The following is a 14,173-nucleotide window of genomic DNA, read 5'->3' as shown; positions in this document are numbered from 1 at the left end:
TTCTCACTTCGGAAAAATACAAAAAAATAAAAAAGAAGTCTCCCTGGGAAACAGCAAGGATGAGCAGCGAAGGAAAGCAAGGAGAACCACTAATGTGAACTGGACTGGAATTTAGAAATTCAACACAGCGAATCAACCAGCTGTAGGGAGAAGGCAGAGAGCTTGACACAGTCATCCCTCCTTTTCCTCAAGTTTAAATATGACAAAGATTGTGTTTGACTAAACTCTTGCCAGATGCCCTCTTCAACCTTGGCTTATAAAAACTAGAATAAACAATAACATAGATTCTAACAGCTCCCGGCTTGGTTTCCAAAGGAATCTGCTGTTTGTTTCAACTAGTATCTGAAGGGAGGACCACTGTGTTTCGGTCTCTGTGGGAGGGTAAGACCCTAACTTCAATAAGTGCCAGCTAACCAACCCTGATGAATTTCGCACAGACCACTTCCTACTTCCCACTTTTTAATTTTTCCACTACCTTAAATCTACTGAGCTCCCACTCAACACCCTCCTACTCCCTCATCCTTCCTTAAAATGCCAGTCCCCTCTGTATAAAGGTAGTTGAGATCAGTTCATGCTGAAGTCTTTCCCTATTGCCGTGGTAGATCACTGGTTGAAATCTGTCTTTACCACTTTAACTTTATGCTTGTCTTTGTCTATTTTTTACATGGGGGTTGTCACTGAAGCAGTGATATTTGGCAAGAGGAAAACCAGGAAGAACCCAGGGTCCTTCTAGGGGTGGTGGACAAGCATCTCCTTCAATTTTCTGTGAGCTCTTTTTCTTTCAGACACTCTCACCCTGGAGAAGACGATGAATGGGACTCAGAAGAGAGGAGGTCGGATGTCACTCGATAGGACCTGGTTTATGCCCACAGGAAAAAGAAGCAGAGGAGGCCTTCAAGTTGCCCTTAAGCCTCAGTCAATCAATTCACTGAGGTGAAAATGAGTTAAGACCATTAGCTACTAAACAATAGAGATTATTCACGTGTACTTAATCAGAGTTAACTCCCAGGAGAAAGTTAGAATACATTACATCAATGTGGGAGCCCTGTATCAATGGTGGGACCAAAACTCCCAGTTGGAGGAGCATGACCAGTGGGAGTGAGAAGTGGCTGTGAATCCATTATAGGAGGGCAGGGAGGGGGGGATTCCTGGGCAGGAGGGTAGGAAGGAAAAGATAACAGTGAAGTGTGATAAAGTGTACAAAAACCATCAGGTTTTACACCCAGCTGATCTGAACCCAAACCCTCCCTCTGGCCCGGACCAGTAGTGCATTGTTAGCGATCCTGGGGATTTCACTAACATTCTCAGAGTTTCAACAGTTTTCCCTATATATTTTTTTCAGTTTTCCCTATATTAAGGAGGAAATAATACCTGCCTAAAAAATGGCACATAAGCTATGCTAAATGCTTAGCACAGGACCTAGCACCTAGGAGAATAATCAGACAGAAGATGGGATTCTCCTGCTGCTCCATATTGCCAACTGGTATCTGGAATTGCCAGATTTAGCCAATAAAAATATAGGATGCCCAGGTAAGTTTCAATGTCAATAAACAAGGTATAATGTCCTTCAATTCAAGACATCCCATGAAATATCTAACCCTTATTTATCTGAAATTCAAATTCACCTGCACAGTCTACATTTTCCCTGGCAATCCTAGAAGTCACACTCAAAGCTGGGGTTGAACAGATCATCAGTATCACACCTTTGTAACAAATCTACCAGCCGTGGAGGGTCCACGCTTCTCTCTGGAGCTCGCAGGAACTGAGCCCAGCTGGCTCTGCTACCCCCAGTCCTCTCTCATGCATCCTCTTCACGCCATCCCCAACCTCCAGAGTTTTCATTATTTGATATGAAATTTAAACTAAAAATATAGACTTCAAAGCATTACATATAATGCAAATATATCATATACTATAAGCAAACCCGGACTGTGGTTTCACTAGGTAATGAAATAAGATTTGCTGATCTCCTGAAGGAGTGTGTCAAGTAAAGTTCAACACTTAAAATAGTGAAGCTTGCTGAAAATTTCTGTTTGGTTTGCTAAATTTTTTAAATATAAAATGAAAACTAATAAAATATGTCCACAAAAAAAAAAAGTCAAAGTAACAAAGAGAGGGCTTTAATTACAGAAGGCAGAAAAAGTTGTGCCAATTCTCAGACGTGTTCAATAGGGACCGAAGCAAGGATCTGGCTCTCTTTTTAGTAAGTACACAGGGGCTTAGAACACTATGACCAAGGTTCTGCCACATGGAGCCTTGAAGTAAACAAAATAGCCCAAATCCAATTCACCAACACTGAGGATTACTGTGGTGAGCGTGATAGATAGAATTCTTAGATGGCTCCCAAGATTCCTGCCTCCTACTGTGTACGCCCTGTGTGATCCTCTCTGTTTGAGTGTGGGCACATATGATAATGATGTGATCAGTCCTCCCTTTATTAGTTTATGTTCTATGGCACATTCAGCTTTAAGAAAGGGAGGTTATCCTGGGTGGGCCTGCCCTAATCAGATGAACCCTTAAAAGTGTCAATGCTCTTCCTAGTGAAAGAGCTATCTATTTGATAGATTTTCCCATGGCTGGCCTTGAAGAAAGAAGGGGCCGCATGGCAATGAATGAAGGTGACTATAACTACAGGGAACTAAATGCAAACAATACCTAAATGATCATGGAAGTGGATTCTTCCCCAGAGCCTCCAGAAACACAGAGAGGTACCCAGCCAAACCATGATTTTAGCTTGTGAGACCTTGAGCAGAGAAGGGCCCAATTAATCTAGCCTGGATTACTCATCTAAAGAACTGGACTGGGAAAAAAAAAATGTCTTAAACTACTAAGTTTATGGTGATTGTGATGCAGCAGTAGAAAATTAATACGCAGAACAACCGTCATTACCTAATATTGGTTTGGCAGAGAGCAGTCACATATGCCGACGTGCTTTACAGTTTCCAGGCAGATGGATTTACAAATGCTTTTGAATTAATACGAAATGTTGGATCCGATAGCCTATTTTCAAACAAGTCAATAAAACACATTATTTGGTCAAGTGAAAATAAAAATGAATTGGTCTGGCATAATGGAAGTGACACAATGATGTAATGACAGTTGAAGTAACTTTAAAATAGGAAGCCCAGGAATGTCATCATCTTAGTCTAGTTATAAGAAGAACTTTATATAACCCAAATTGAGGAATATTCTACTGAATACCTGACCAATATTTCTCCAAATTGTCAGGATCATAAAAAACAAGGGAAGACCTGTAACAGAACAGAAGAGACTAAGGAGACATATGAGTAAATGTTATATGGTACCCTGGATGAAATCTTAGAACAGAAGAAAGACATTAGTGGTAAAACTGTATGAAGTGTAGAGTTTAGATTTAAAATAAATAACTAAATAAACTAACAGAATCAGCAAAGTATCACATATATGTATATATGTGTATATATATATAATGTAAATAAATTTAATAGTGAGCACGTGAAGTTTAAATATATATTTTATTCTATATACAATAAATGCCTTTATTTTGAATATACTGATTCGGTAAAATATTACAAAAAATGGTTCATCGTTTCTATTTTTAGTAAATGTAATACTTTTGAATTTTTTAAAAGCAACTGTGTCATGCAAAAAAAGAGAAGAAAAAAGAAAGAAGTATAATTCTGGCATACTGATCTTTTCGTTATGGCCTCGGTATAGCCCCAAGGTCAGTCCAAGGCAAATATGAAGTGTAATATCCTAAAGCTTTGTTATACCATTCCATTGCTAACATAGGTCAGGAGGTAGTGAGAAGATTATAGGATGTCATCCTCTAATGTGAACTTCTAATACTTGAGAGATCACTGCAGAACCCACAAGTTTAATGATTCTCTTCCAGAATGTTTAAGGAGCTTTATACAGGTGAACTTAAAGATTTACCTGCAGAGGGGATAGCGATCAGGTAAATAGCGATCAGGATCCCGCCGCAGCCAGTATGACACTATTAACACCAAGTGCAATACATGCTTAACATACTTTAATAATCAATGCTAATAGAAGCAGCACAGGGCAATAAATTTAGAATTTAGCTGGGAAAGGAAAGCTAGTTTTCATGTTTCATTTTTAAAGGCCTCATATTCCTATTTAAGTGCCCTTGCCCGTTCTTTCAGACTAGTTCTTGCTATCCTCGACAAAGCTCTTATTGGAGCAAAGAGAAGAAGAAGAGGAACACCAAGTTTTAATTATTCTTTGGTTTCAATTATTTACTGTCAACACTTATACTAAAAGATCACAGACTGTAGATGCGCTGCCCTTTTTTGCCTTAGGATGATGAGGATTTAACAGATTTGTGAGCTGTCTATTTGAGAACATGTATATGACATCATGTTTACAGCACATTTTCAAATATATTATCTCTTTTTTTTTTTTACTCAGAACAAGCTTCGCCAAAAGTTACAAAGGATAAAAATCGCTCTTGCCTCTATACAGATAAAGAAATTGCGCCTGAGACAGATTGAGTGGACAACAAATGGATTTGAATGAGATATTTAGATCTCTTGCCCAATGCTGCCTTCTAAGTAAAAGTGCCTTTGGCTTCTTTCACTTCCCCTTTTCTCCATCACATCCTTACCTCCCATACCCAGAAGGGACTAATGTCATTGCTGAACCCTGGCTACTGAGGTCCTCCAAGTTTCAGGCCTTCCTGCTACTATTGTTGACTTCCTTGGACCTCTTAGTACTTTTCTCTTTTCCTAAACAAAACTTCAAAATCCTGCTCAGGCTCTGTTCCCATAGAGAAGTCCTCTGATTTGTCCCGGGTAAAGCTAAACTCATGGATAACTAGAGTAGACTTCACACAAAGGGCCTAAACTTCAGACTTTGACATTGTCTCTGGCTGAGGTTATATAAACAGCCACAGAGACATTCATAGAACTTGAAACTTCTATCCAAACTCTAACCACACACTTACAAGTGACCTACACACTTGTACTTTTATAAATACTATAACTGCCAGTTGAGTGAGATAATTATACTGCATTGTAATTTAAGAATTAATTTGTTTAAAATAAACATTTAAAATGTATCACAATCTTTCAAAGCCAGTTTTTATATTACTTCATTTTTCCACTAAACATAGTTACAACATATATAATGGAAATGGCTTATCTCAAATTGTAGGTGATTTACATGACCATGAATGGAAAGATGAATAAACAGTGGATAAATGTATATTCAGAAATGTATGTACCTTGTTCTAAATGACTTACCACCTCTTAAAATAAAGAGCCACAATTGTGCCTGCAGGTTACCATCATGAGTAGCCATTTTAATAGATGTATTGCTTTTAAAGAAATCATGACAGAAAACGAGGAGCAGATTTTGAGATGAAGCTGGTTGGTTAATTCAGAGAACTAGCGTGTATTCTAGCTCAACTGTGAGGGAGCCAATTATAACTTGTTTGCAGAAAATAGAGAACCATAAACAAAAAAGAGAGGTAATAAAGTGAAGGTCAACAGAAGAGCAAGGTCAACCTCTTGGTGTTTAGAGTAATTCAGACAACCATTTGGCATATTGAACATCAATCCTTCACTAACCCATTTCAAACACCCCACCCCCAGGGACTTAATTTTCTGGTGCTCATCAGCCCCATCCTCTGTTCCTGCCAAGCCAGTCTCCAGGTAGTCACTAATTTTTCTGTCTTATCTATGCCTATGTCCCTTCCACAGTCGGAGTCACCCACGTCCCAGAAAATTCCTTAAAGCTCCCTTTCACTCACAAACCACTTTCTCAGAAGGAGTACCACTTTCCCGATTTTATTCTAACAAACCCACAATGATGCTTGCAGTCACAGAAAAGCACCGTGGCAGCTCCAGACACGGTTAATGAATAATCAACAACAAACACTTTTATAACTGAATTCTTGGAAATAAAACACGTTTTATACGAAAATCTATTTTGCTTTCCACTTCTGCTATTTGCCCTTTCCTATCCAGCACTGCCCCTCTTATTAGAAATTCCCTTCTCTGAGCATCAACAGCGGCATCACAGACTGTGATTTAGTTTGCACTGATCTTAAATACAGGTGTATCTGCGTACCCTCCCCCCATTGTTTGTAACTGCAAACAATGTAGTCTTTAATTCTAAGTAATTTGTTTTTCTCCTCTTAATGAAGGAGCTGTGCAAACTGTCCTGATTTAAAGGTTTTCCTTCTTGATGAGCTACAGCAATGAAAATTGGCCCCAGTCTTCAATTCTAGAGCCAATAATATTTACGAGTGCCTGGAACCAAACATTACTGGCCCTATAAGAAGCAAGTTCTGCCTTCTCTCTTTTCCCCTCCCTCTCCCTTTCCCCCTCCCTCTCCCTCTCCCTCTCCCTCTCCCTCTCCCTCTCCCTCTCTCTCTCCCTCTCTCTTTCTCTCTCTCTCTCTTTCTCTCTCTCTCTCTCTCTCTCTCTCTCTCTCTCACATACACACACACATATACACACACACAAAGAGGTTTTTTTTTCAGGTGAGTATGTTTGTGCCAAAATAGCACATACATGGGCAAAAGTAAGTTTACAGTTGTTTGTACAAAAAATAATGCTATAATTAATAAATAATAACACAAGAATAAACTCCATGTTTTGTGTATTCACAACTGAAAGACATTTAGTAAGCCAAATTCTCCCCAGTGTCTCAATAGTGGCTCATGAGAGCCCCACGGAAGGAATAAGGAGATAATTCTCTTCTCATTGATAAGGAAATTAATGCCCAGGAAGGTTTATGACTCAAGCAGGAATCTGTACCCTTCGTTCAGTTTTCTATCTCTTGGACTAACCTGACATAAGTCAAGAACTCACCATTCTAAAAAGGAATTTAAATATGCAAAATATTTCAACTTAGTCCCAAGTGATTGCTGATTCGGGTCATTACCACTTTTATTATTGTATTATATTTATTGATAGCAGGCAGGCAACAAAAAAGACAGAGAAGTCAAAATGTCGGCCAAACAAAAGAAGGATGTGCAGTCACTGATTGCATTCCCTTCTCATATTTAAAAGCCTAGGAGCTGAGCAAAAAAGCAAGCATGTACCTTAGGCTAGAAGCAGTAGCAACAACACACATTTGCAGATTATGAAAAGGGCAAAATGTTCAGAGTCTGCATTGTTCAGCACAAAGAATCCCCCAAAGCTTCGGAGACATGTCCTTTTAATGAGAAACAATAGTTTGCAGCCAGATGCTCCTCATCATTATGAACACTTCAGCACCAGAAAGCTGCACTAAAGGGGGCTGCGAGCCTAGCGCTTTGAAAATAAAGGCCTCTGTGGATAAGTGCACCTATTAATATAAATGGCTCTGAATAGATTCAGCTTCTGCTCCAAGTCTGTCAATTAACAGCAATAAAAATAATATTTCCATACCATTCCAAGAAAAAAAACGAGACATCAAGCATATCCGGAGATACCTAATTTTCTACTAACTGTGATCAGATCTGTCGCATGAACATAAAAACATAAAAATCTCCCCTTGAAAATACTGACACCCCTTTGCCTGGTTTTACACAAGAGACAAATGGCTAGCATCATTCTGATTTGCAGCTGTTTACTGATGAACAGGAGCAGTCTAAATATATTTCCATTTAATAACAGAAATGAGAAAATGTGTTTCATGGCAAAGCAGTCATGAAAGAAATGTAAGTAAGTGAAGAGTAAATGAAGTAATGATATCATACCATATTGGTCCTCGCTCTTTCATATGGACTTGAAGAAATGGCTGTTTAATGGATACTTGCTTATCTATGAAATTAAAATAAGTATATGAAAGTATCATCAAATCACACAAGTATCTAAGAAATGATGTCAGATAGCATGAGTTAAAATTTCAACTCTAACACCCCCTAGTTGCTTAACCTTGAGGTTACTACTTAACTTCTCAAAACTTCAAAATTTTCTCATCTGTAAAATGAGGGTGATGGAAGGGGTTATAAAAGTCCATCCACATCATAGGATTGTTGGGAGGCTTACATGAAATAATTCATAGGCAAAATATAGCACAGACTCTGGCATTTAGGATACCCTCAATACATAATAACTATTTTCTATTTACACGTATAATTTAAAGATGTCTTAGGAGAATTTGAGAATTGTTATCCAGGAATTTCACGAGCAATTTTAGATTTGGGAATTGTGGCAGATATATGTCCATAACATTTTTTTTTAAATCAAATTCACTGTTTAAGCTCTTTTTCCATGGAGGTGCATTAATGCAAATTAGACAGAATGACTTTTCCCAGTTATAATTGGGCTGAAATGAGGTGGAAGAAACAGAAAGACAATTAACTTTAGCTTTTTTTTTTGTAATCTTCAGCCGGTCGGAGTAGGTTTTAGTGCCTGATGGTTGTAGACTGTCAATGCTGCCAGGAAAAATTATTCAGAGACCTTCAAGGGGCTTTGTTTATCTCATTTTTCAATTAACCTCTGCGTTTTAACTTCATCATAATGCCTGTGCCAATTCACACCAAAGCGCAAATAAAAAATCCCCCTTTGCTGTCATTATTTCTTTGTTCCACAAATCGAGTGTTATTTCTCCTGTTTCATGCATAAAGAAAATGCGTGAAAAATGGAAATTTCAGATTGCAGAAGACCAGCAAGGTGGCAAGTGATTTAACATAAATAAATTTGGGGCATTAACCTTTTTCTCGTTCTTTGCTTTTCCTTGTCTCCTCAGGGTGAGGTAACAGCAGAGTTTAGTACTGCTGAGAGCAAAGATCAAAGCGTGCTTGCTGGCTGGGATTTTGTTATGGTCTTAGCTGAGATTTCAAGGCCTGCATGGCAACATGTAAAACGATAGATCAAAATCCGTTTCTTCTTCCTTGAGAGTCAGTGTCACTAGACTTACATCTAAATCTGGGTATCGCTTACAAATGTACATGAATGGCACTAAAACGCCTTCTCCTTAATGTTATTAAGTCAATACCAAGATATAAATAGCTTTCAGTTAAGCATGTCCACGTTCAAATCCTTAAACCAATAAAGTTTCATAAGAAAATTAAAATCCCCTTTTAAAAAATGCCAAATGCAAAGAATGCACACCCTTTTCTTTTGTACTGCTCAAGGACTAAAAAAAAAATATGAAGTTTGATATGTTTGTTATATTTGAAAATCTTCTTTAGAAGCACACAGTAAATTTTAAAGAAATGAGACTAGTATGAGGTGTTATATAATCTATGGGTATTGAATGGCTGTAATGGGTTAGTTCAGGGCTACCCTGGCTATTTGCAAGCATTAAGGAAAAGAGGATCAAGAACACCAGCCCTCAATCAGCTAACAGTGCTTTCCAATGGAGAGTAAATTGCAACATAAAGAAAGTGTTAATGTAAATCTTTACATGATGAATGGGTTCATGTGTTCAGTAGAAGGCTCTACAGAAGCTCTACATATGAGAGAAGCTATATAAACGTGATTCAAATCGGTAAAAATAGAAATACGAGTTCCTGCAGGTGACCAAACAGGCACGGCCAGACAAGTGCCATTATTTTCTCCTGAGAATAAAATTGGTTGGCCCAAGAAATTCCTTAATTATTTGCAGAGCCCTTGTAATTAACTTCCTTTCTTTTTTTCTCCAGCTTAAGAAAAGGTATGGTAAAAAATATATATATTCCCATAATGACTGAATTACAGACTTGATTCATATTTCCACTAAACCAAGTCATTGGGTGACCTTAGAGTTCCCTATAAACTACACCTAAGCCCTGACCTGAATGAATCACACCTCCATAGAAGAAGTAAGTGCAATCTAATGGTATTCCAATGCTTCTCCTTTTTAGACGGCAATAATGAGATCAATGTTTCAACATTGCTGCTCTGTCATTACATACTCTTAAAGTAAGAGCTGGTCTGACTTTACCAATCTTTTTTTTTTTTTTGTAAGATACTGAAAAAACCATCAGTAACAGCTTTGGACCATTCTAAGACTAGAGTAGATTTGAGCTAGATATGTAACCTACCAAATAAAACTCTCTATCCTATTATTTATCCCTATGAGTCAGGCAGAAAAGAATTTCATATTTTATTCTTTGGGGGGGAAATAAATCATTGAAAAATCATAATAAATAAAAAATTAATATCATTTTAAAAAACAACCAAAAATTAAAAATACAATTATAATAAAGAAATTCTGTGAAAACTCAAGTACATTTTTTAAAGAAGGAGAATATATTTGCAACATATACAGTTCCACAAATGACTAGTATGTAGATTATACAAAAAATTCTCAAAGTTCAACAGCCAATAAAACAAAAAGTAAATAATGTCATTAGAACATGAGCAAAAGATATGAAGAAACATTTCACCAAATAAGATATACAGATGGCCAGTAAGCACATGACAAGATGTTCATCATTAGCCATGAAAGAAATGCAACTTAAAATCATTCTGAATGACAAAAGTCAATCCTGAATGGCTACAACCTTTTTGAATCTGTTTATATATGACATTCTTCAAATTAAAAAATTACAGAACTGAAGAATTGGTTAGTGCTTGTCAGGAGTAGAGAGGAAGTACATTTTTTAATTTATTGTTTTTAGAGAGAGAAAGAGAGAGAGAGGAGAGAGAAACATCATCTGTTGTTCCACTTATTTATGCATTCACTGGTTGATTTTTGTATGTGCGTGCTCTGAACAATATGGAACTCGCAGCCTTGGTGTACTGGGCCAACACCCTAACTGAGCTACCTGGCCAGAGCTTAAATACATGTTTTAAAAATACAAAATGTTGAAAACATAATGCTAATTCAAAAAAATGTCTGGCCCTGGCTGGTTAGCTCAGTCAGTTAGAGCATTGTCCCAAAACACCAAGTTTGTATGTTCAATCCGCAGTCAGGACACAAATAGGAAGCAACAAATGAATGTACATCTAAATAGAACAACAAATGAATGCTTCTCTCTCACACTCTCTGTCTCTTTCTCACCCCCTTCCTCTCTCTGTTATAAAACCAATCAAAAGTTTAAAACACCTAAAAAAACCTGTTCTGTACTCAAAGGTACTAAGCCTCCAGATTCCATGCTTTAAATGGAGCTTAACTTACACCAGTAGCCTCAAGAAAATTCACATAGCACTATCTTTCATCTCTCTGGTGTTAACAAATTTTTTCCTAACTTGCACAACCCAACTTTTAACCGGAGTACAGTCAGAAGGACCTGCCAACTTCTGTCAAAATTTGTCTGAGCATATGATGCTGTCACAAAGTTTCCATTCTGCTCAAGACAGACGGGCTGCCACGGGATTGTGTACTGTGCCCTCATCAATACTAGAGATCTCACTTTCCAGGTCAGTGAGCCCGGAGATATGGCCCACAGAGCATGAAAAGGGTGAGGAACACTGACTCATGAATACTCTTGTTGACATCGAACACCAGCCAGCATGGGAAAAGCCATCACCTCCATCACTTGTAAATGCAAAGCCCAGGGAAACACACCCTAAAATTAATGTTGTATTCTGGTTTTCAGTTTTATGTGGAAAGTTACCCAATCACCGAGAAATGTCTTATGCTTTCCAGTATTGTTATGTAGATATTGAAGCTATGCATATATCAGCCAATGTTCTAATATGTATGTATGTGTGTTTATAAATCAAGAGTTAAGTAATTAAAAACAAGTAGTATTCTCTACTTTTTTCTTCTTCCTCTTCTTTTTCCAAGTGAGAAGAGGGGAGATAAAGACAGACTCCTGCATGCGCCCCAACCAGGATCCACCCTGCAACCCACATCTAGCGCCAATCCTCTGTCTATCTTGGGCCATGCTCAGAACCAAGCTATGTTTAGCACCTGAGGTGGAGGCTCTATGGAGCCATCCCCGGCACCAGGCCAATGCACTTGAATCAATCAAGCCATGGCTGCAGGAGAGGAAGAGAGAGAGAGAAAGAGAGCGAGAAGGGGAAACAAAAGGGGTGGAGAAGCAGATGGCCACCTCTCCTGTGTGCCCTGACCTGGAATCGAACCTGGGATATCCACACACCAAGCTGATGCTCTACCACTGAGCAAAACAGCCAGGGCCATTCTTTACTTTTTTAAGAAAACATTTTGTTTTGAACAAAGCCAAAATTCTAAATAAACATTTCATAATACAAACATAATATTCATTGATTTGTAAGAAAGTGTTTTTATTGATTACTTATGTTTTTCTAATTCTTTCCATATACAGGTCAGTTTTAATTTTTCCAATAATAGTATTTTTATTGATAAGTATAAGTCTGTGTTAATATCAATTAAAACATTTGTTTTATACTCCATCCTCATTAAAATAAGTGTCATGTTTCAATCACCTTTATAGGACATTAGAGAAGATAAAAAGAATGCCTGAGAATTAAAGATGTAATATAATCATTTTTAATAGGCCTTCCAAAAAGATTATAGCATCAACTTCTAAAGCTTCCTCTTAACATATATCCATAGCATGTCCCAGACTGTATAAATGTAATCAGCATTTAAAAAGAGCAAACAAAAGAGTAAGTTAATCAGCCTTATCAGCTTAAAGGAGCAAAATAAATTCGTATAAAACTTTCATTGAGGCCTGACCTGTGGTGGCGCAGTGGATAAAGCATCGACCTGGAAATGCTGAGGTCACCGGTTCGAAACCCTGGGCTTGCCTGGTCAAGGCACATATGGGAGTTGATGCTTCCAGCTCCTCCCCCTGTCTCTCTCTCCTCTCTCTCTCGCTCTCTCTCTCTCTCTCTTTCTGTCTCTCTCTCTCCTCTCTAAAAAAAATGAATAAATAAAATAAAATAAAATAAAAACTTTCATTGAAATTAAAGTAATAATACATATGAAAAGTGATATTATAATTATATAAGTTAATTTTATTTTTATTTAGAACCACAAATATAACACCTTATGTCTGGTGACATAAGAACCATGATAGAAATAAGGTGTACTACGGGGGACATTAATTAGAAAGAATACTTTTATACTTAGTGCCATCTCGTTTCTTAAGTATTGATTTTCACAACATATATTTTTTGTCTCTTCCAATTTTAGTAAACCTTATTTTATTTAAAAGAGAATAAATAGGCCCTGGCCAGTTGGCTCAGTGGTAGAGCGTCGGCCTGACGTGAGAGAGTCCCGGGTTCGATTCCCAGCCAGGGCACACAGGAGAAGCGCCCATCTGCTTCTCTATCCCTTGCCCTCTCCTTCCTCTCTGTCTCTCTCTTCCCCTCCCGCAGCCAAGGCTCCATTGGAGCAGCATTTGCCCGGGCTCTGAGGATGGCTCCATGGCCTCTGCCTCAGGCGCTAGAATGGCTCTGATTACGGCAGAGCGGCGATGCCCCAAGATGGACAGAGCATCACCCCCTGGTGGGCATGCCGGGTGGATCCCAGTCTGGCGCATGCAGGAGTCGGACTGCCTCCCCGTTTCCAACTTCAGAGAAATACAAAAAAAAAAAAGAATAAATAATAGAAGATAATCCATACATGTAAACTAATCCCAGGCTAGAGTTGCAGACAGATTTATAAGTAAATCCTCAGAATGTGCTGTGATCCTATGGATGGTAAAGGTCTGCACAGGGTTCTGCAGACCTCAAAGAAAAACCAACTGGAAAAGCGAAAGGCCCCGTTACTCAACAAAGCGTAGAAAGAGGATTCTCCTCAGGAGAACTATCATATGTTAGCTAATACATGGAACCCTCAGGGCCAAGAAACACCGTCATTCTATGTCTTACAAAGAATTTTTTAAATGTATAATTATGATTGTAAAATATCATGGATTTCATACGTTTTCCTATTTCAGAGATATTCAAGTATAAAAACTATGACTTTCAGAATCATTTCAGTTGAGGCACAGAAGAGGGTCTGTTTGAAGAGCTTCAAATGTAGAGTTTATTTTCATTTCTCAGCCTTTTGGCTAAGATCAAGTGTAGTATCTGTTCTTATCAGTTTAATGTACAGTTTGTGTTCCAAAAGCGGAAATTACAAACAACAAAGTCTAAAGTGTTGGAGAGGGTGTGTGTGTGTGTGTGTGTGTGTGTGTGTGTGTGTGTGTGTGTTTGGGATGAAAGAGACAAGATAGATCCCGGAGGCTTGAAGACACAATTACAAAGCAGCATAGGCCATTAGGATGATGTTGCATGTTTGAAGGCACTCCAGGGAGAGGGAAGCCGGGATTGAGACAATGATGTGACCTCACCTTCCAAAGAGCTAAAGGTCTTCCTGCACCAGACCAGGC

The 14,173-nt window shown here is 38.2% G+C and overlaps 1 pseudogene; it reads left to right on the top strand.

Moving 5' to 3' along the window:
• The first annotated feature begins 13,832 nt into the window (after window positions 1-13,832).
• On the top strand, window positions 13,833-13,937 carry LOC136384300 (U2 spliceosomal RNA; annotated as a pseudogene).
• Window positions 13,938-14,173: the final 236 nt, after the last annotated feature.

The sequence above is a fragment of the Saccopteryx leptura genome, chromosome 12 (genome assembly GCF_036850995.1).
Source record: "Saccopteryx leptura isolate mSacLep1 chromosome 12, mSacLep1_pri_phased_curated, whole genome shotgun sequence".
NCBI classification, from domain to species: Eukaryota; Metazoa; Chordata; class Mammalia; order Chiroptera; family Emballonuridae; genus Saccopteryx; species Saccopteryx leptura.
The sequence above is the reverse complement of the archived record's forward strand: the minus strand, read 5'-3'. Positions and strand labels throughout refer to the sequence as shown.